Source organism: Cavia porcellus, unplaced genomic scaffold, assembly GCF_034190915.1.
Source record: "Cavia porcellus strain 051 isolate PalLab524CR breed Dunkin Hartley unplaced genomic scaffold, mCavPor4.1 scaffold_2, whole genome shotgun sequence".
NCBI classification, from domain to species: domain Eukaryota; kingdom Metazoa; phylum Chordata; class Mammalia; order Rodentia; family Caviidae; genus Cavia; species Cavia porcellus.
In genome coordinates, this window is record NW_026947485.1 from 6,528,304 (window position 1) to 6,550,077 (window position 21,774).

The 21,774-nt window shown below is 40.7% G+C and overlaps 1 protein-coding gene and 1 long non-coding RNA gene across 13 annotated transcripts in view; both read left to right on the top strand.

The window, feature by feature from the left end:
- The window catches only part of Magi2 (membrane associated guanylate kinase, WW and PDZ domain containing 2), a 1,223,070-nt gene that overhangs the window by 80,159 nt on the left and 1,121,137 nt on the right, over positions 1–21,774 (top strand). The gene's annotated exons all lie outside the window — the stretch shown is intronic.
- Positions 1–21,774, top strand: part of LOC111756875 (uncharacterized) — a 168,817-nt gene that overhangs the window by 79,851 nt on the left and 67,192 nt on the right. For both annotated transcript variants that reach the window (XR_010042297.1, XR_010042298.1), the window contains exon 3: positions 1–21,774. This exon is cut by the window's left edge and continues 56,792 nt beyond it; it is cut by the window's right edge and continues 67,192 nt beyond it. This is a non-coding gene — a long non-coding RNA (uncharacterized LOC111756875).

Here is a 21,774-nt window from a genome sequence, read left to right on the forward strand (position 1 = left end):
TGCTTTCTCCTGGTCGCTAGTACTTCCCTCATGTCTCTGCTGGGTGAGCAGAGCCTCAGACCCCTGGGGCACAGAAGTTCCCGGCACTGAGTCGTGTTCTGGGTCTCCTTTCCCCTTTAATCTGTGCATTCCTATTAAGGTTCTGAGAAGGCCCCTGGGAACCTTCTTGTATTACATTTGCTTGTCTTCAGCACTCTTGTTTCCCTGAATGTAGGTGTTTTGGTTATCTAGCACATTAGAATAATTTAGAGAAAACATAGCATTCGGAAATTATGAAAGGTAAAATTGATACTGAAAGGCTTGAGGTGATTTATGTAAAAATGGAATTTACAAAAAACTCATTTTTAGATACATAATATCAAACAATTCTTTATTTGATCAAATGTGCCATTCATGTGATTATCTGTGTGTGTGTGTGTGTGTGTGTGTGTGTGTGTGTGTGTGTGTTGGTGTAGAATGTTAGTGAGACTACACATGAGAAGAATTTTTAATTTTTTAAATTAACATGTTCTTTCGTGCAGATGTCTAGCGGTTCAGATTAATAGTGCATTTTTAAAAATGACTGCATTGATTTCAAACTGTATAACTTATTTTCAAGGCTGACCTATTGTCATATAAATCAAGATCCTGTGCAAAAAAGAATGTACTTAAATTTGAAATAGATTACCAAAATAAAAGATCTAGCTTGATAATTTTATTTGCACTTTTTTTTCTAAATCCATTTTATTTAAAGAATAAAAAAAAAAGAAGAAGAAAAGAGAGCTACAGCAAAATTTCAAATCACGACAATCAATGGGCACAGTGGTACACATATTGTACATTGTCACCCCCAAATCATTCACCCAGAGCACAGGACATCTGCATTCAGTTGGCCTAACAGTACCAGCACAGATCTTTTTCTTCAGTGAACTCAGAGAAATCATTAGTATAACAAGCTTAACTATTTTTATATACATACACATGCACATATACACATGTTGTTTCTTTCAGCATCTCACACTGAGACAGTATGATGTTTTACACCTGTAAAGGTGACTGGGAACTTATTTACAGTTTTATAGGTTGTGATCATCATGGTTAGTCATATTTATTTACATGAAAAGTATATAGGAGACAAAACATTATCAACAGATTTACTTTTACAGGTTAAAAAGGTAAAAGCCCAAGAGGCTGGTTAGAGGGCTGTTGAGTATTTCTAGGCTATTAAAGGGTAATGAAGTCTTATTTTGGAGGTAAGGGAATTGATAGCATCTCATGTTCTTTAGAGATTGTTTTAGGGCCCCTTAGATATCCTCTGGGGCCAAAGACCTAAGGACCTGATTCAGTGATAGCCACAGAGCCTTTCTAACTTCTCTTGGGTTTGCATTTAGCTATTCTGATAATTCACTAAGAAATGGAGAGATTCACTTAAACCTGACATCAAAAATAAAGTGAGATAGTCTTGAGAGAGAACACTGAACCGATGGAGCAGTGTCTCTCATTTTGTGAAGGAACACGTTGTTTCCTTGATAGGCAGATATGTAAGGGTCAGCACAATCGCAGCCAGCATTTAAATGTTCTTCCCAAGTGGGCAGCAAGCTCTTCTCTGAGCCCTGCATAAGATACCCGTTCAGTGAGCAAAACTGGCCAGGTGGCACTTTGAAGGGAAGTTGTGTCCAGGGTTCATTGTCACCACGCTTGATGAGACAGTTTTGGAATTTTGTCACTTTCTTCGGTTGTGTTTTGACATTTGAGTAACTTTCAAGTGTCTTATCAGGTACTGATCAGGAGATCTCACAGATTGTGACTGCTGTGCGATTTGGATGCTGGAGCAAGTTGATTTTCAGATGATAGTGCTCAAGGAGGTACAGCGGTGTGAGGTGACCTTGGATGTTACTTCTGTCACCTATTCCAATCACCGGAGAATTTAAAGGAGGCACATGTGTAGAGTTCCACATGGAGAGAGGCTTTTTCTTCTGACAGGCAGAGTTAAATTTGCTAGGCTCTTTTTCCCTAAATTTTGGATTTAGAGAAAGCATATTTAGAGTGATGATTTCTTTACGGGAGGAAAGGATGCGTCTCTTACTTGGTCGTGCATCCAGTCCTGCTGGTGTTGTAACAGATTTTTCCTAAACAAAGCAACACAGCTCAATTCTTTCATTCTAGAAAGAAAGTCTACCTTGACTGCTTCATTCACTTTTTTCCTGCCAATACTACTATTTATGGTCAGGATTTTCTGTAACACAGAAAGTGTTTAAGAGACTGTCATTTAATCTTGAGTAAGGCATGTTTTATTTTCTGCTTTTTAAGGCCAATAAACCACAAGGCTTTAGATGTCAAATACCTTCTTAGACCAACATGCCTTCTTTTTTGGAAAATTAATCAATGCTGTGAATAAGAGCCATTCCTGAAGACAGACTCTCCTCCACTATTCATAATCTTCGCTGCTGCTGTGGATTATTATGGGGGCTGAGGGATTTGTAACACAGTGGGTTATTCGTTAGGAATTCCAGAAAATAAACTCAACAGGAAATCATTCCAATTGAATGCTTTTGTTAAGTTCTGATTCTGTAATGCATTCAATATTTTAAATTCCCAGCTACTCCACATGCTTTTATTTTATGAATTAGAACCATGTTCAAACAATCCATTTCATGTATGATTCTTTTTACAGCTTCTCTGAGTTCTGTTTGCTAAGTACAATGGAAAAAGCGAACTTGTATTCCCTAAGATAGATGCTTTGTAAATATGTATATTAGCATTTTTCTCTCTGGTAATATTTTGAATAACTTCTGCAATGTCATCTTTAATAAGCAATTTAATTTTTAAAGGGACAGATATTTATATGATTTTATTCAAGCATGATCATGTATATATAGACAGCATTTTGCCTACCAGTGTCAGTAAATGCTAATCACAAACAGTATAATATCTATTAACATAGGAAGTGAATTCTGTGGAACCTACGTCTTAAAATGTTCATAATTCGGAGGATCGTTTATGGTCAGTATAAATAATTTGACTATGAAGAATAAGAGGGATTCATGAATAGGGATTTTGATGTTCATAGTAGTTGTTTTGATCTGGAAGTGACCACACTGTTTGAGAGACCCCGTAACTGAGTGAGTTGCCTTTTAGGGAAGCTGTTGATGCAGGCTTGACCAGCTCAGGTGCACGGAACCCCGGAAGGCCCTGACCAGTAGCACAGCTCATTTGTCTAAGTGGGGTGCAAGCCATTTACAGGCCAGAGGGATCAGATAAGCGGCCCCATCTTAGGGCTCTGTCCTCAGGGTCCCTCCTTCTTCCTCTATTTTTGTAGTTCCTTTCTGTTGGAACACATTCGCAGCCTGTGAGTACCCATTGCCTCAATTTTAGGATGGAGGTGTTAACAGAACCTCTCACCTAGGGTACTAGGAGGGAGAAGGAAAGGATGGAAATGCAGTGAGTATCCTCAGCGCTGACCCTGCTGCCCTGGAAGCACGCACCAAAGTTACTTACTTGACCTAGTGTACAATTGTCAAGACTCCACTCCCAACTCTACAACCCTAAAAATTCAAAACTCAGATACTACTATGTGCTACCCTTGGTGGAGCTTGCAGTGCTGAACTGGATTCTCTAAAAGAAATGTTCCATGAGTTTAAACACTTTAATTGTATTTTCAACATCAGTGGCTGGGAGAAGATTCTCTTAGATCTGAGACTAATAATTCTTAATGATTGCTCTTTATGAATAACATTTCTTTAAATTACACCATATACTGCCTGATGCCCAGTGGGTTTCCACAGTAGGAACAGGGCTCGCCGTGTGGACAGGGTATTCACAGTCAGATTACAGCTCAATTGCCCATACTCCTGCCTTCTGGGTGTGTGCAGGGTCCAGGCAGCTCCCCATTGAAGGAGTCTCTGAGTTTTAGCCAGTTGGGCTAGATGCCCTCTAAAAGACCTTCCTCCTTTCTTGGACTAGTCTATAACAGGTTCAGGAAACCTAGAACATTCACAAGGCTGCGTTTCAGAGTTCGCCAACAGAGACGTGGTTTGCAAAGTGATTTCTGCTTGACTGACGAGCATTTCCAAAATTATCACTCAATTAAGATTTCCCCAAACGAGGCGAAGCTGCTTGTGCATGCGTCCAGTCATCCATGTCCAGCTTTGCATAACTAGTGTCCTACGCTTTGTGAGGTGGTTATGAAAATCTGAAGATTTATTTTTAGTAGTCCTATAAGCATGAAGAGCTGCTGAATGTGTTTTTTTTTCCCCTAAAAGATAGTGATGCTTCATTTGTTTTCCAGCCGTAGCTACATTCTTTCCATCTTTAATTTATGCCCTTCTTAATCTTATAGCAGCTAGTGCTGCAGGAGAAGTTGGCCACATTTCCAGAGGGGGATTGCATTTCAATAAAAAACAAAACAGCTCATTACTGGATTTTGATTTGCATACATAGATTAATAATTCTGATCTTCTCCCGTTTGCCCTGCAACTATACAAGTTTGAGTAACTGAGAACAGTCAGATTGCTGACAGTTTTGGTCACACATCACAGTGCCAGGCACTTTAAAATATTGAAGCCACAGAAGAAAGATGTAAGTCTCCATGCGCTTTGGCTGATATGAATTCGGCCCAGCGCACACTGATCTGTGTTCCCTAGAAAGTGTCCATCTGTCACACTCAGGTACTTTGAAAGCTTGGAAGCATTCCATGCGTTCAAACAATTTTATACATTGTCAGAATACCCAAGCTTAATTTGATGTTTTCATTATTTTAATTTAAAAATTAATTTAAACCTAAATTGAGATATCTGACATATTACAATCATTCTTTCATAGCAGTTACAGAATTATGCTTAGGAAAATCTGGTTCATTTACACTTTTTTCATGCATGGAGAAAATATTCAGAAAATTACTCACTTTTTCGGGCAAGCATTATTTCATTAAGGAACTCCTCACATGCTAGGAAAAGGCAAACCTGAAATCCCTGGCTTGGTACAGTTGTTCAGTGTCTCCTGTTATACCTACCTGTATATAATTAGACTTTATGACCACAATTTTAACTTTAAGCAAATCCTGACATATGTATCAGACCACAAAGAGCCACCTATAGTGTTTTGATTGACTATAAATCCTAGTTACATTAATGTAGTGTGAATCTTAAAGCCTACAATAACTTAAAATACCAGGTCTATAATACATATATGAATTTGGTCATATATTTTTAATATTCACAGTATTTTCTAGTGGTTTATGTTTTATATTGCTGTGCAGTTTTTCTTAGTTTTAGGCTCAGATTCCTAGTGAGTGCCTTGGTGGCGCATATGCCAGACCCAAAGTCTCTGTTTTGCTTTCAAATCTTATGCTACTCTAAGCGTGCGGGACCGTTCTGTGATGAAGTCTGCCTAACCACACTATATTCCATGAAGTAAAGTGCACGAATACTCTGTGTTTTCTGAATGAACTGTTCGAACAGTAGCAACAGTGTTATTCTGTATACTCTCCTGTGCTAAGAGTCACAGATGTTCTCACTTCCAAAACTCATGCCGAGGCACATTGTTTTTCAAACAAAAACACTGAAATATCATAGTATTTTCTCTGTAATAGCCCAGCGTGTTCATCACTCCCCAGAAAACAGACATGTCGTTCTTACCTAATTTAAAAATTTAATGGGAAAAATGGACTGCTTAGTCCATATCGTGGTCTCTCCTGCAGTATTAATCCTACTGTGAGTTCATTTTACATTTAGCTCATCTTCTTACTCCTATAAAGCCTTTGCCACCTACAGATTCAAAGAAGATATGTGGCCAGTATTCTCTTCTCTACTTTCCTGTTCTACATCTGTAATTTAAACAGCCCTAGGCCAGAGAGGAACTGGTTTAATGGGGAAAGGTCGTCAGTGTTATCTTCTCTCGGTAGGTTTGTTCTTTTTCGGTATCAGATTTATTCAATTCTGTGTTTCCACAACAGCCTTGAAAAACAAAAATCTCTGCTTACTGAAGGAATCATGTCAAAGAGACTAGAGCAAAACCTGAACTGCTAACAACAAATTTTTAGGTCATTCCTAAGTATTTGACTGTTTGCATTTGTCCCTGGGGTTCAGAACATATTCCTGCAAACCCCAGCCATTCAGGATTTGAAGTACTGGGTATACACGTGAAGAACTTAAAGGTTTTTCTTTCTGATCTCATTTCATGACTCCCCATACTCCTGCGACGGCCCATTTTAACTGTCGCTTGAACTCTAAGGAATCTGAACCCCGAAATGCTTCTTATGATGTAGTCTTCTTTTCACAGTTTACCTCCGCATCAACTTCTGTAGTTTAAAACTGAGGAAAGGAACTTTGGAATGGCAGATGCATGCCAAGAGCTGGGCAAGGCTGGGCATGGTGAGCAGTCAGCCCCCCAGACTATGCTGGGAGGGAGGAAGGCGTTCATAGTTCACAGAGGAGGGAAGAGAAGAGGCGAGGGAAGGAGCAGCCCGCGGTCGGGGTGGGTAAGAGACAGTGTTAATTAAAGGGTACAGGCTGTCAGGTCTACAGCTCTTGTGATTTCACCGAATGCCCAGGACAAAAGGACAGAACTTTCAATTAATGCCATAGGCAGAAAGCCATACTATTTCTTATGCAAAGGCTCTGTAGGATTCGGCAGTGAGAGAATAGAACATGGGCCCAGGTACCGGGTCAGCAAGTATCTGGTGCTGTCACCTGGAAGGCACCTGACTCTTGTGTAAATTGCTGAGCTAAAATGGCCTGATAGAGGAAATACTGCAAATAACAGCAGGTTCCACAGAGAGTGCTGTTAGGAGCAAATACTAATGATTTGTCATAGAATATGTACTAGCTGTGATTATCATAATTAATATTGCTTAGGAAGATCATTGAGGTCATCTTCTGTAATCCCAAAGTTTTCTGAGTATAACAGTGGGACCCTAAGAAGTGGAGTGACTTTTACAGATAAAGCAAAATAATGTAATATCAAATTTCCCTAACACACAATCTTATGTTATATTTATGAGCAAAAACAAAATTCAGAAGATAATGAATGCCGCTCTGTTTTGAGACTTTATTGATGTCATCTAGTAAATTGCTAAGCTGTTTCTACAGTCTGCCTGTTCCTACTAAGAAATGGTATCACTTAATTCTAAATTTTTATGAGTATTGATAACAAGGAATCTGTAAGTTGTGTACCTACTGCTACATTTTATTAGTCTATAAAATGAAAGGATGGCCTCTTTTATACACAAATACAGTGTTTCATAGAAAACAGTGAATGACAAATGAGAGTTGAAAGAATTTTACTTAAATATGAGAAATGTGGCCTCTTAAGAATTTAAGACTTCTTAAATATTTGTCAAAATTAATGATGTGGGGCAGAGTTGTCCTCTCCTGCTGTCTGAAATGTGCTGTCTTCCTCTGAAGTCACACATTTTGCTCTAAAGGATGAGGAGCTCAGTGATTAATGCACATATATTTTATGCTGTTAAAGCTTCAAAATGATAAAACTCTGTTTCCACAACAGATTAGAAATATCCCCTTTCTGCTGGAAAAAAGTAATGAGCTACATAAATATAAAAATCAAAACTGGCTACATATGATAAATGAAAGTTCTTTTTTCTCTCATGGCAAGAAAAAGAAAACTATTTTTTTGTTTGCCTTTTAAAAATTTGTATGTACTTAAAAGAAAATAATTTCTGGACTTTCTTTCAGATTATTATTCAGCACACGAATTACTGACTTTTTTTTTTTTTTTTTTTGTACAAGGCAAGATGCCAGTTACGGGAGACACTGAAATTGGTTAGATACTGCTCAATCAAGGACATTAAAAATATGTAGGATTTTTGTTCTAACATGTTGCTTAGTAACCAGAACCAACTAAAATTACTTAATAGCTTTGAACAGTTTGGTAATAAATATACTAGAGTTGAGACAATGTCAGAACATGTGTACTAATTATATGGTCTTTATTACCATTCTCTAATTACATTTAATAGCGTCAGAAATAGTTAATTTTCACTTTTAAAGAGTGTTTTAATTTCTTCACTTGAATAAACTAGAAGAGCTATAACATGAAAACAGATGATATAAGATTGTTTAAAAGACAGTATTTTGCTTTGGGGCAAACAAATAAAACACAACTACCTATCATTTAGAGTGAAAATGCTTACTCATTTCATTAATAATATTGTATCTGATTTGCTTGTTTATTTTCATCCAGTATAGTTGTTTTCTATTCGTGGTCTCCTGTTTTTTATGGTACAGTAAAATATTAGCTTTTGTTCAGATTTCACAAGTTTCTCCAATAATTTCTCAGGATAATTTGTTGTCATCAGATAATGATGTATAAGCGATGCTCAGTGATATTGAATCTTGTAGAAAGATACAGCTGTAATAATTACTCAGCATCTTCCTAAGTTAGAGTTCTGACATGTCATAAGCGACATGTCCATATATCCAAAGATACATATGAAACACCTACACATAAAAGCTGTGTGAAGATTTTTATCCGTGCTCCTATTTCTCATGTTTCTTAGACTTTTCAGTTGACTTCTACCAAAGGGATACGCAGGGTGTCACCTCATGAAACCCCTCAGCATGATGAGTGTTACAAAGGAAGGCAGGCTCAGGCTGCTGGGCAGTTGGTCAGGGGCCAGGACCTGTGTGGTCACCCAGGGAGAGCAAGACAGAAGACACGGCAGAGACCAGGGTGGGGGCTTCAGGGCAGAGAGGGGACAGGCATGTGGCCTGAGAGCTGAGAAGGCAAAGCCATCACCTCTGAGTCAAGGAAGCTGCAGACAGGCTTCTTCAGGTGGGGCTGAGTCCCAGTGTGCAGGAGCCAAGGAAGATGACCAGACGTAGCATGGGATTAGGGGGATCACAGAGGCTTCCTAGTGAAGGTGGGGTTCAGGAGGGGAGTGACGTTTAATGTTGTGCATGTATCCAAAAGACTTCATAGTTGAAATTAAATGAGAGTAGACCTGACGGCTGGATCAGATATATTGTTTTCCTTTGTGGTGCTGTTTACTTTTCTTTAAGATGTTCATACATGCTGGGGGTTTAACTCAGTGCCTCTCTGGCAAGTGTGAAATCCTGAGTTTGGTTCCTGGTACAAAACAAAAAAAGAAGATATTTGCATGATAGGGATTCAGCCATTCATTATGTAAGCCAGCAAATATTTATTAAGCAAGTTCTTTATAAAAATAAAACATTGCTTAAGTCATGTTAGAGCAAAACAAAAGAAGTAAAAGTAAAGAAGCTTTCAAATTAACACAAGAAAAAGGAGATTTTTTATTTTTGTTTTTATTATTCTTTATTTCATTGGCCAAAACATTATCTACACAGCTGTTGATTTATTTTTTTTCCTCCTATTGACATTTACTTTTTAATTTTTTTTTAATTACTACACAGTTATAGTATGTGTTGATCACAGTACTTGTGGGGAGTTGTTACATGTACATAATGAGTATTAATTCTTTTCCTTTTAATTTTCAAAATCAAGAATTAAAGGAGTCATGACCACAAACATACAAATGATACTATTTTGACACTATTTCCGGGGAATCTGGTAACCAGTGACCCAAGATGTCCAAGTGAGCTGGAATCAAAGAGCTCCAACAGGTTACCTAGGAAACCCCCTTCTCCTCAAGGAAGAATCGGAAAGCTCATTCTGCCTTATTCTCGCAAGCCAGTTTGTATATTTGTGAAGCAGTACTCTCAGAACACACAGAAAGGTGCACCTGTGCCCAAGTAGACCAGCGAAAGGCACGGGGAGGTCTGACAAGGAGCCCTGGCCTGAGGGACACAGGAGCTCAGTCATGGCTGGACTGGGGAGACCACAGAAGCCCGGAGAGTGCAGGGCTCAGCAGAACTCAAGACTCAGGTGCTGTGGGAGGCGGAGCCTGTGCTGGGAGGATGGGCAGAAGGCAAGTGGGGGGAGGCAGGGTGCAGGTCACAGGACTCTTGTTGCCTGTTCAAGGGTGCTCCCATGACCAGGCAGGCAGTAAAGCAGTAGACAGGAGAGAACAGAGTCGGAAAGCTGCCTGGGAAAATTTGTCTCATCACTGCTGCAAGAGAAGAAAAACTTTACCATACAGCATTATCTTAGATGTACTCTGAAAACAAAGCCTCAACAAATAGATCGGTTTTCCTAAGGGGTGAGATGTTTGTAGGAAATCACAAGGTGTTCGCAAGGACAGCTGAGAAGAAAGAACGAACTTGGGTTCATCAGTGATCCAGGGAGTCATGTAAGGCAGCAGTGCTCGGAAGGAAAGGTGATTTGTAAGTGAATGAAAAATGTGGTGGCGGGACTTAGACAAAGCCACGGTGGAGGACGTGTCACCCTGGGCCAGCGGGTGGACTCTCCTGCTCACCCCAGCTCTTTGGGTCACCTTTGCATCTGCCTCTTAAATGTAAGAGAAATCTTAAGAGGAAAATGTGGAAATAGTTTACTTCTCTGCACTCTGGTAGTGGCAATCACTGGTAAGTGAGTTGGTGTTATTCTGACATTTTTTAGCACCCCCTCACATCTGGCAGCTTCCTATGCAGCTGCAGAAATAACGGCTAAGGGGGATTTTCCTGACTAAGAAATATCCAGCAGACTGAGTGACTCTTGAATTCAGGCATACCTTGAACACATTTCAGTTTTGAAATAAAATATGTATAGAGTTACTGTTAAGCCAGATGTTTAGAACTAAACAGTACTGAGTGTCAGTGATGTGTGTTGAACTTAGCCCAGTCCTTTCTTTCCTGGTAATCCTTACAGTTTTTAGAGCACATCCAGGAGCCACGCATTTTGAGAGTTTTTCAGCTCTCAAGTTTAACACATTCATCTAGCAGCTTTGCTTTTTTTTTTTTTTTTTTTTTTTTTTATCTGCATCTCAGGAGAACATTGAAATCCTAAACCTCATGTCTCTGCGGAGCCTTCGATTCTGGTGCTGATATGTGGGTTCATTCCCTAGGGCGGCAGTGTCCGAGCTCCACTAACCCTGCACTGTGACAGCAGACACACACTGTCTCACCGTCCTGGAGGCCAGGGGGCCCGAGGCTCCGTATCTGCGGGGTTGCGTCCATGAGTTCCTAAGGAAGCATCTGCGACTGGCCTGCCAGGGGGGTTGCAGTTGGTCTCTGGCATTTTTTGACTTTTAGAAGCTTCGCTCCTCCATCTCTTCCTTCATCTTTCCGGTGAGGAGAGCGCTCCAGAGGTCTGTGCCCACACTTTTCCTTGTGAGAAGGACGTCAGTCAGATCGGATTGGGGCACACCGTACTCGGGGTACCCTTACTCTAAGTACTTGCATCTGTACTGAGCACATTTCCAATTAAGGTCACGTTGTGAGCAAGAGGAGGTTGGAACGTCGGCATATGAACTTGAGGGAGACCCGATTCATCCCATGATGACAGGAGTCAATCCATGCGTACGGACCTCCCTCGAGTCATCCCGCAGGTCACTTGTCCGTTGAGGTGGGCATTCACGTCTAAGGAAGCTTACAGTCAGAAGGCCGTTGTTACCAGAAGACAATGGATTCCACTTGTGACGATCCTCTTACCGCTGGAGACCATGTCCTTGTTGGCTGTCCTAGCATCACTGCTTACCCCAGGCCCACATCTCACATGTGCTGCAGAGTCACCAGGAGAACGTGCTTTCACGTCACCGTACCCTCAGCAGCCCTTAGTGCTTCCTCCTGGAAAAGTGTGAGTTGCTAGGGTGGCTACTTAGAGTCCCCCACCCAGCAGAGCACATCTGAAACTTGTGTAATATTCACAGATACAAATCATGGTGCAAACCTAGCTAATCACCATCTTCTAGACATACCAAAACCTTCCTTGTTTCTGTACCGTTGTGTGTACCTCCTGTGGTTCTGGTGGAAATCCCGCCACTCCTGTGACACCAGCAGCGTGCATGCGTCGTTCCTGAGGCTCATTCCTGTAGCATTCATGTTCTCGTAAATAACCTTGAGTTAGTGTCTGCTTATGTGGCTGCTTGCTCTTCCCATGTTTGTACCTTATCTCTCTGGCTGGCTTGGAACTGTCTTGGGGCAAATAAATTCTACCTTGTTGTTAGTAGAGTTATATAGATGTTCAGGCATGTAGACAGAATTGACTTACGCATTTTTAAATCCGTGACATATATAGCGCTGTAGATTTGTTTTGCTTTGATTTGCTGTGTGCTCACAGTTAAGTGTTACATTTCCAGTTCACAGATTACCACGTTATGTCTGTAAAGTTGGGAATCAATTGATTTGGATCCATCCTGGAAACATATTCATTTAGTCTGTAGAGCTTTTGCTACCTGATCTATAGAATCAGGAAGTAGTAATAACATAATTGTGAGGCTACTTTCAGCCCTAAATTTCCACAAGGTAAGGGCCTGTACATTATGACATTTGAATCTACTCTCCATGGAAAGTTAATCAAGCTGGGCAAGCTTCTATACAGATACATAGATGAATGGATTGATAAAGAGAGTGTCCTGTTTTATTTAGGCTTTTTTTGTCAGCGCTGACTGACATTTGGTTGTACTGTTCTTCAGTCAATCTTGTAGTCTATACTCTATGCATTGTAAAGAGTTTCAAAGTAGCCTGTGGAAAATAAAAAACTAATAACAAAACAAAACAAAACCAAAGTAATTTCTATAATGCTGTATAAAGAACTACTGGCAGTGATTAGCTAAAGAAACAGTATTGTGGAAGGAAGCAGAGTTCTCACTTTAAATAGTATACATATGCTTTTACAATTAAAAAATAGTAATCTACTGAGCATGCTGGTACATTTCTGTAATCCAAACATGCTAGGTGGCTGAGGCAGGAGGATCTCAGGTTCAAGATTGGCCAACTTAGCCAGACTCTGTCTTCCTTTTTTTTTTTTTTTAAGGCTTAAAAATGTAGCTTCCTACAAGGTACCTGCGTTTAATCCCCAATATTGCAAATTATAATCATCAAGGAGTTTGTGAGCCAATATCAAACTTTAGGAAAAAATCAACAGGCTGGTGAAATAAGTAATAAAATAAATTTAATTATTTCCTTTGGTCTAGTTGCTCACTCTTGAGATACCAGACACTTGAATTTAAAGGGCAAAAGGTTTATTTTTGCTCACAGTGTGTAGAAGTTTGAGTCCATAGTCAGCTGGCTCCATGGCAGAGTAGCATGGCAGAGGGGCATTGCAAGAGAGAAATAATTCCTGGCAGGCAGAAAGCAACAAAAGCCACCAACTGACTAGTAGAAAGCCTCTTTGGGTCCTTTATATCTTATCTAGGGTACCTACACTTAGGGCAGATAGCACTCACACTCTAAGTCCTGGTGCCTTTAATCCTAGCATTGCACCATAAATCAATCCTGGCATCACACACTCTAGATCCAGCTACCTCTGAAAAAGCCCCATTTGCAATTACATGAGGCTTGGGGGGGGCATTAGACACAAACTCTAACACCTCCTTCTTCTATGGAGAGTCATAGAAGAGGTGAGCACATGTACGGGTGCCTGAGCAGTAAGTACATCGGTGATTAACACCCTCCCCTGACATTCAAAGGCTTCAGGAGCACATCTGCTAAACTTTGGAGGATAAGCAGGAGTTTAGGACAGCCCTTGTGAAAGGAGGACACCCACCTGGTTCCATTCATTTTGTGATAAAATAAATCAAGAGACAAAAGCATAGATAAATGTTTGGAGGGACTATGGGTGTTTGCATATATTCCACTCATCAAATTATATACGTTATAAATAAGCAGGTTTTTATATAATAATTATGCCTCAACAAAGCTGCAATTTAAAAAAAAAAAAAAAAAGAAACTTCTTCCCAATAATTTTTTTTTTTTTTTTTTTTTTTGGTACCAGGGATTGAACTCATAAGTGCACGCCTGCAAAGCAAGTGCTTATGCCGCTGAGCTAAATCACCAGGACCCAATAATTTCTAAAATGGCTCATTTTTGAAGTTGAAGCAATAGTACCAAAAGAAAGCAAAACAATTCATGGTATGTGAGGTAGCTTCCTCACCATAGATGAGCACTAAGGATGATTCTAGATTCCCCGGGGAACTCAGACTAAAATGAATTATATGGCTTGTATCTTTATCATTGTGTAATAGAAAATAAAAAGCTTCAGATAAATCTACAGAGAAGAGCTCTCCTGGTGCTAGCGTGGAAATGCCATCCGTTCTCTCTGTCCTTCTGGAAGGGACGCTGGTGCACAGAACAGACCGGGTGCTCCCCTGTGGCTTCACACAGATGCGCTTGTGTCATTTATCGAGGCTCTAGCGGTGCTGTCAGGGCAATAGGATGGTGGCACAGGATGGTTAGTCTTGCAGAGAATGGAAGTCAAGACCAAAGCCCTTTGCTGTGTCGATTCAGTCTTTGCAGATTGAACTGGGAGAACAGAAAACTTGGGGCTCCTTTTACCCACCAGATTATCTTTTCGCAGCCTTAAAGTAGCATTGTCTGGAGAGTAAGGCAGTGAGGTTGCCCCTCCTTGGACTCAGCCCCCTGCCAGGAGTCCCCACAGACTCAGCCCTCTTGCAGGAGGACTGTACCCAGCTGTAGGATGTAGGGAGCTGGGGTGTGCAGTTGTCTAAGAAGTGGTATTTCTCTAATCATAAAGGGAAGCAAATGGAACGGGGATAGCCTGGGGGAGCAAGAATGGCTGTGAGTGCATGGCTGTATCAGTGGGCTTTGTGACCTAGCAGGTGAGGCTGGTGTACCCTGACTACTAAGTGGGCTTTGTTCCCTGACCTCAGGGAATAGGGAATCAGCCATTGCAGGAACTCAGGTGGTGAGGGGAGGCAGGCAGAGGTCAGACTTATCTTTTCCTAGGTGTTATGGATAATAGGCAGGTCAAGAGGTAGGGACTAGGTAAAGTTTTCAACAATAAGCTCAGGTTCACACTGTTGCAGTTGGCTTCATTAAGTAGATTCTGATTTTCCAAAAAGACTCCATCCCAAAACTCCAAGTTTCTTCAAAACGGCTCAGGGATGCTTTAGGACGTGTGTGGGTTCCTTCTAGGAGAGTTAAGGTAAAGTGACACTCCATGAATGCAAGTTCACTTCAGAACTTAAGAAACATGGTTAGAGCTGCTTAGCAGTGAAGCTTAGAAGACATCTCTGGACATTTATATACATATACACATTCACACCTGTAAGCATCACTTCTGCTGTGACCTATATACATGGATAAATAGGAAATTTATGCACAAAGGACTCGTCGAGGAAAGTCAACCCTTTCAACAGGAAAAAATGGAACTGGCAGACAGTAGCTATAAAAATACCACTAGAACAAAATGTAAAAGAGAGCAATAAACTTGTCAGCAGATGAACACTTAGAAAAATGTTGCTACAGAGCACATATGAAGTTGTGACTAAAGTTTTACTCTTTAGCACTTAAAAGGTTGGTAAAAATCTTACTTCTGTGAAAGAAGAGCATGCATCATAAATGCAAGAAAACAGTATCAGTTGGCAGAATTCAGTGAAAAGGCAGCCCCAAACCATCACTGCAATACGAAAGAACCTTAAGAAGAAGGTACAAAAATAGGCACTGTAGCAAGGAGAGCAAGATCATGGGTTACAAGTGAGACCGTGTGACAAACAAAAGAGGAAGGAGGAAGGAGAAAATGAGAGATACATAAACGAGGCAGCTCATAAATGCATAATTGGGATCAAAGAAGGAGGGAGAGGAGGAGGTGAAGGAGAAGGACATGAAGGAGGTAGAGACAAGAAAAAGGAGAATGTGGTGCATGAGGAAAAGGAGAAGAGAAAGAAGGATGAAAAAATCAGAAGGAGGAGAAGGAAAAGGAAGAGGTGGAGGAACAGAAGGAGAAGGAGAAAACAATGGACTAGAATAAGCATTTAAAAAATAACTTGAGAAGGAAGTGAACGGAAAAGAATGACCAAATCGACTGAAAGTACGACTCAGTCAGCATCCCACTAAGACCTGTGTGTGCAAGTGCTGTCCTAGGAAGTGTGTTAGTCTCTGATGATGCAGGCAGCAGAGGTTCGGTATAAGAAGGGAATGACTGAGAAATGGATGTGTTCATCAAAGGCACACAATTTTAGACAGGGAAAGTAATTTTTAGTAAACTGTTGTACTGCGTGATGGAGTTGATCATGTGTGTTTCAGAATGAACACAATTTAATTTTTTATGTTATCACAAAAATGATACTTTGGGAAGATGATACATATGTTAACAAGCTTGATTAAATCTCTCTACAGTGATACATACATCAAGATAACACATTGTGTCCTATAAATACACACAATTATTATTTGTCAATTAAAAATAAATTTCAAAAGAGTCTTTAAGCAAGCAGTCGTCAAAAACATCACATTATGTAAGGTAGGAAAAATAACCAGGACGGCTTTCAATTTCTCTTGGGGGGCTGCGGCAATGGAGCAAAACCTTTGACTACTCAAGGAAAGAACACACAATCCAAGGATTTTATGTCCAGCCAAAATGTTTATTAGGTAGGAAGGCCACAAATAGTATGAGGGTGCCACAACTCAGGAAGGAGCACTCACCTACCAAAGGGTGGCCTTGGGTCTGTCAGGAAAGGAGGGCTAAGACAAGAGCAAGGTGACGGGGGGCTAATCTAATGTATTTAGCAGAACCAAAACTGAAGCAAATGTGTGAGCTAGATTAAAAACACAACATAAATTTTTACTCCCTAGACATCGAGAAATACACAAGTAACATAAATTGAGAGAGTAAGTGGGAAGGAATTTTGGCAGATTTTTGAAGGACTGAGCAACTACCATATGTAAAAATATCATACATTCTAACATTTCTGGACCGCCCCATCCACGTAGACTGGAGTCAGACCTGATCAATGGTGCAGTGAATTATAATTCAGTATGGTTTTGTTTTTTAATCCTACAAAGATGGTAAATCAACATAAAAAAAATTAGAAACCCCAAACAGGTTGGAAACACAAAATTAGTTTTGAAAATAAGTACATTTTAAAATTGGGGTAACGTTTTGAACAGACTGGTTAAATGAACACACATCCTAAGGAGAGACCTTTAAAATTGAATTTATAGGAACACTTAATCATGACATAAATATTAGTGCTCTTCCTTGTGCTGATTTTCTCCCGCATGTTGAGAGGAGCCTCCTCTTAACCAGCTGCAGGGCTCTGCCATTGCTTGTGTTGGTTTGTTGGAGAACTTTTTAGGGAACAACAATGTAGATTGTAGTAAGTTTTAGGGCCCAAACACTTTTGAAAATCTGATGAACACAAAGGGAGCTTTCTCCAGGAAAATGCACATTGTCATATCTTGCCTACAGTTATGTGGGGTTCAGAAAGTCCCTGCAGTCCATCCGAGGAGACCTCCAGGGTTCAGGGAATCCAGGGCAAAGGCTGTGGTTAAAATGGACTTTGGTAGGAATCCACTGTTGATCTTGCTGGTCTGAATCATAGTTGTTGCAGAATGTTCTAAAAAGAAGAAAGGTTTTCAAACAACCTACACAATCCATCCAAGCCATCTTTCTTATCCTGACATCAAAGCGAAGGCATTCCCAAAGACAATCCCAAAACACACACAAGAGAAGTACCTATAAAATACCGAACTAAATGTTTCATGAGCATCCCTTTATCCTACACCTGCCTGGGGTTCCACTTCACCTAAGAACAAAAAGAACTCACGGAGAAAGCCGAACAGTTTTAAGTCAATAGTGTGGAAGAGACACACTCAGATTTGAGGGAGAAAATCTGAAGTTTGAGATTAAGATTGTGTTAGTCCTTGGAGCAGTCATGAGTGGTATAATTTGTAAGTCCCAATGTTCATGTATTTACTTGGTACCAGGAATTGAACTCAAGACCTTGTACCAGCCAGGCAGGTACTGTGCTGCTGAGATGTATTCTTGGCCCTTACTTATTATAAATGCCATATTTTAATGAAAAGAAAAAGAAAAAAATGTTCATTTTTAAACCATACATTAGAATGGAGAAGACAGGAATGATTGAAACCTCCTCTACTTCCCCAAACTCCACACAGGACACCAAGGGCGAAGCGCCCAGGCCCTGGTCCCACCCCACAGCCAAAGCAGCCCACCCATAGCAACGGACTGGAAATGGCAACAGTTAGCCACTTGATGATCCAGCTTTTGTTTCTGTGCTTAAAATGACTAACAGAGAACACTCACCACCTGCTGGGAGACACCAGCCCAGGGACTGCGGTTTATGCTCCTTGCTTGGTCATGACTCAGGCTGACAACAGGGAGGGAGGTGTCCCTGGTGGGTGGGTGACTTGGCCCGACTGCATGCAGCTCCATGCGATGGGGTCACCTCACAGTAGAGGGCTCTGCTGTCCATGTGACAGCAAGGTAGGACGGAGCCCTGCCCTGCTATTTAATCGGAGCCTGAAGCACACTTGTGCATGGGCATTGTCCTATGTGGTCATCTCTGTGGACGTTGCAGCTCGAGCGCCTGGTCACCACACATGCGCTCTTCCAGGAAATGATGGGATAGGTGTCTGCGATACAAAAGTGTCAGGTCCCCAGACTGAAACCTCATGTTTCACCGTACCAAGGAGGACCAATGTAATCCCAACCTCAAACTTGAACTAGCCTGCAGGTTGCTTAATTCAAGTCAGTGTGCATTGCTTTCTGCACTGCTGACTTACCTGTAGCTTTGTTTTCTCCAGTTTTCTTTATCTCCTTGTGAGGTAACCCCTGGGCGTGCACAGACAGAAAGGTGCACAAAATATTTAAGCTGGTTGTGTACACCCTGTGGGGCTGATACAGCCATTCCCATGTTCTGTACTTTGGGACTGCACTTGTAGAAGATGGAGAATGAATTTTACAGCAGGATGCATTGTATACAGTGTCCTGGATTTTACACTCTTTCAAGGTAAAAATATCCCTTGAGATTACTGTAACTTGAAAGACTTGGGGAAATGAGTTGGTATTTTTCTAATAAGGATTTTTAAATGCTGAGGCAAATAAAATTTCTATCAGTTTTTATTTCAGATTTAAGTAATTTAAATTTTTTTTATATATAGTTCAGGTTCATAGCATGACATTACAGGGTGCGTATAGGCACTAAAGTGGTTGATCTTGTGAAACAATAATTTATCTTTCATCTCATATAGTTACACTTTTGTGACTGCTAAAATCTATTTAATAGAAAATATAGAGTTTATGGTTTATTAACTGTGGTCCATAAGCTGTGCATCCGACCTTGAGATTTAATCCTGCAGCATGTCTGCTACTTTATATCGTTTTCATCTGCTTTTCCCATTTTTCCCCATCATGTCACAGGAATTACCATTTTATTCTCTATTTCTGAATCTTTATCCAGCCTTAAAAAGGGGGATCTTGATATCTGCCACGACATCGATGGGCCTGGAGGACAGGTTATGCTAAGTGGAATGAGCTAGATGTGGAAAGGAGAATAGCACATAACCTCACCTTTATATGGAAGCCAAAACAGTTCAGTATTTCTGATTTAATTGTTAAAGTCACTGTGACAGGAAACATCAACCACACTGTTAACTCATCCTAACACACGAGTTTTCTCCGTTCTTTTCATTTTGTGAATACATACTTTGCAAGGGCCATACTGAGTCTTCCTTTTTATTTTATTGATTTGTTTTCACTGTGTTGCTCGGCCAGTCTGGACCAGGTGGGCTCATGTGACCCTCACACTGCCTCCTGATTGGCCGGGACTCCCAGCATCTTCCATCTCATTCTTCTACAGAAGTTAGCATTCACATTGACCACACATTAAACTGTATAAATCAAAACAGCATCTGATCCGGTACTGTTAGATGACCCGTTTTTGCCTTGTAAATAGCTGTGCTGTACACATTTCATAGCACTGCCCAATAGCCTGGCATTGAAGAGCTTGGGCTTCAGCACTGGGCAGGTTATGCCCCAACTCCTGGCAGTCTATGAGTAGCTGTGTGACTTTTGAACCTCTGAACCTCAATATACTTTTTTCCTAAATGAATATAAAAATGTTATCTTCTTAATAGATGTGTCTTAATAGAGAATTAAATAAGATAACCAGCTTAAACCACTATACTGTAAGTGTTCAATGATCATTACCTATTATTATTATGTAGCATTTTTCCTTCTGAAACATTAACTTGATCAGAGTTTCTGAAGGTGGAGATACTGGTTAAGTGATGGGAAGATATGTTACTCCTTTGGTCCTCAGATATTTAAATGTCCACTCTCTGCTGGATTCTAAAGCAGTGTGTTGAATAATAGAGTTGTCCAAAACTAGTGTCCCCATATAAGAGGGGAAGAGAAGACAGGTTTGCCGAACCTAATTATCCATAAGGATAGTGTTGGAGGAAACGGAGGGCGTTAGGGATATATAGACTAAGGAGATGGACATTGCCTAATTCACTTCTGAACTATTCAGCTGTTACTGGTTCTACTCAACTATTCTACTCAGCTACTACTATTTCAGATAAAGTAAGAGTAGAGTGCCTAGTTACCAAAACACTCAATAGCTTGCATCTCTTTTTATTTATAACTGAAAGAAGTCTTTCTTTCTAAATTATCATTTTTATATAATTCTTCCTTTGAAGAGTATTTATATGCAATATAATCCTGGGTTTTAAAATGTTCCAAAAGGATTTACCATCCTTTGTCAAATGAGGATGTGGCTATGTCCTCAGGGCAAGAAATATGTTTTTAATCTCTCTCTCTCCTCCCTATATTTTTCATGATTTTTGGTTACTATACCAAACTTTGGAAGTTTTATATTATCACATATGTCACTCCTCACCTTTACAATTTCTTCCATTACTTTAATATCTACACTGTATGTATTCCCAGGGTTTTTAAATCCTTGACCCTGAGACTTTCTAACTGTATTCAGATCTGCGGTGAGATCGCAGAGGGCATAGTTTTTCCTACATAAACCACGGTTACTGCTGTGTACTGGGGCGCTGTACAGAGAAACAGCACAATTTGGGAACAGCCTAAACCTCTGCTCCGATAAAAATAACCATGCTGAACCATTGTGCATCTTTCCATTTTTGTGATGAGAAGTGATTCATTTTGTCACAGTTTCAGAATACGGTCGCAGTTTAGAGGGGCACTTCCCTCTCAAAAGTGTCTTTCAGCGGGACCCTCGCAGGCATTTCACAATTATGTTGCTCTTTCAGAAGAATCATAGCCAGACACATAAAGCAAGAAAAACATCACTTAGGTTTGAGAAATTTCACCCTCAATATTAACGTATACAATCTTTCTCGGTATATGAAAATCATTCTTGCAGGACCACATTTCTGTCTTCTTTAAAGCCATGATAATTATGATGAAATAACCTGGTGAGGCTGGAGAGGCAGCTCGGATGGGACCAGTCCTGAGGACAGGCTGCTTCTGCCTCGGGGGCGCTGGTGGGAAGCGTCACATGCTTGCAGCCCTTACTTCCCTTCTGTTGAAGATAGCAGCTGAGCTTTGGGAGACTTCAGGAGCAGTATTTCTAGCAGAGACTGTGACACAGCACTGTTCCTTCCAAAAGTTCTGTAACATACGGTTGGCTCACATGGGTGCAGTTTACTTCAGGGTGATCCGATGGCCTGACACAGGAATATTCAGAGTAGCTAGCAGCAGGTACCAGTGTGTGGCCAGGGAGCCCTGCACCACTTCCAGTGCCCGGAGTGCGCAGCCAGGAAGCCCAGGGCTGTTCCTCATCTAGTTTGGGACTGTTTTGATTGAACAACTCTCCTAGCCATATGTGGGCATGCAGTTGAACTAATTCATCGTGGTCAGCCCTGGAGGGGCCACGCTGACTTTGAGCATCTCAGGACCCCTGAGGGCAGCACCCTGGAAGAACAGAGGGCAGGAGGGGGTCTGATCAGGACTGAGGAAGGTTGG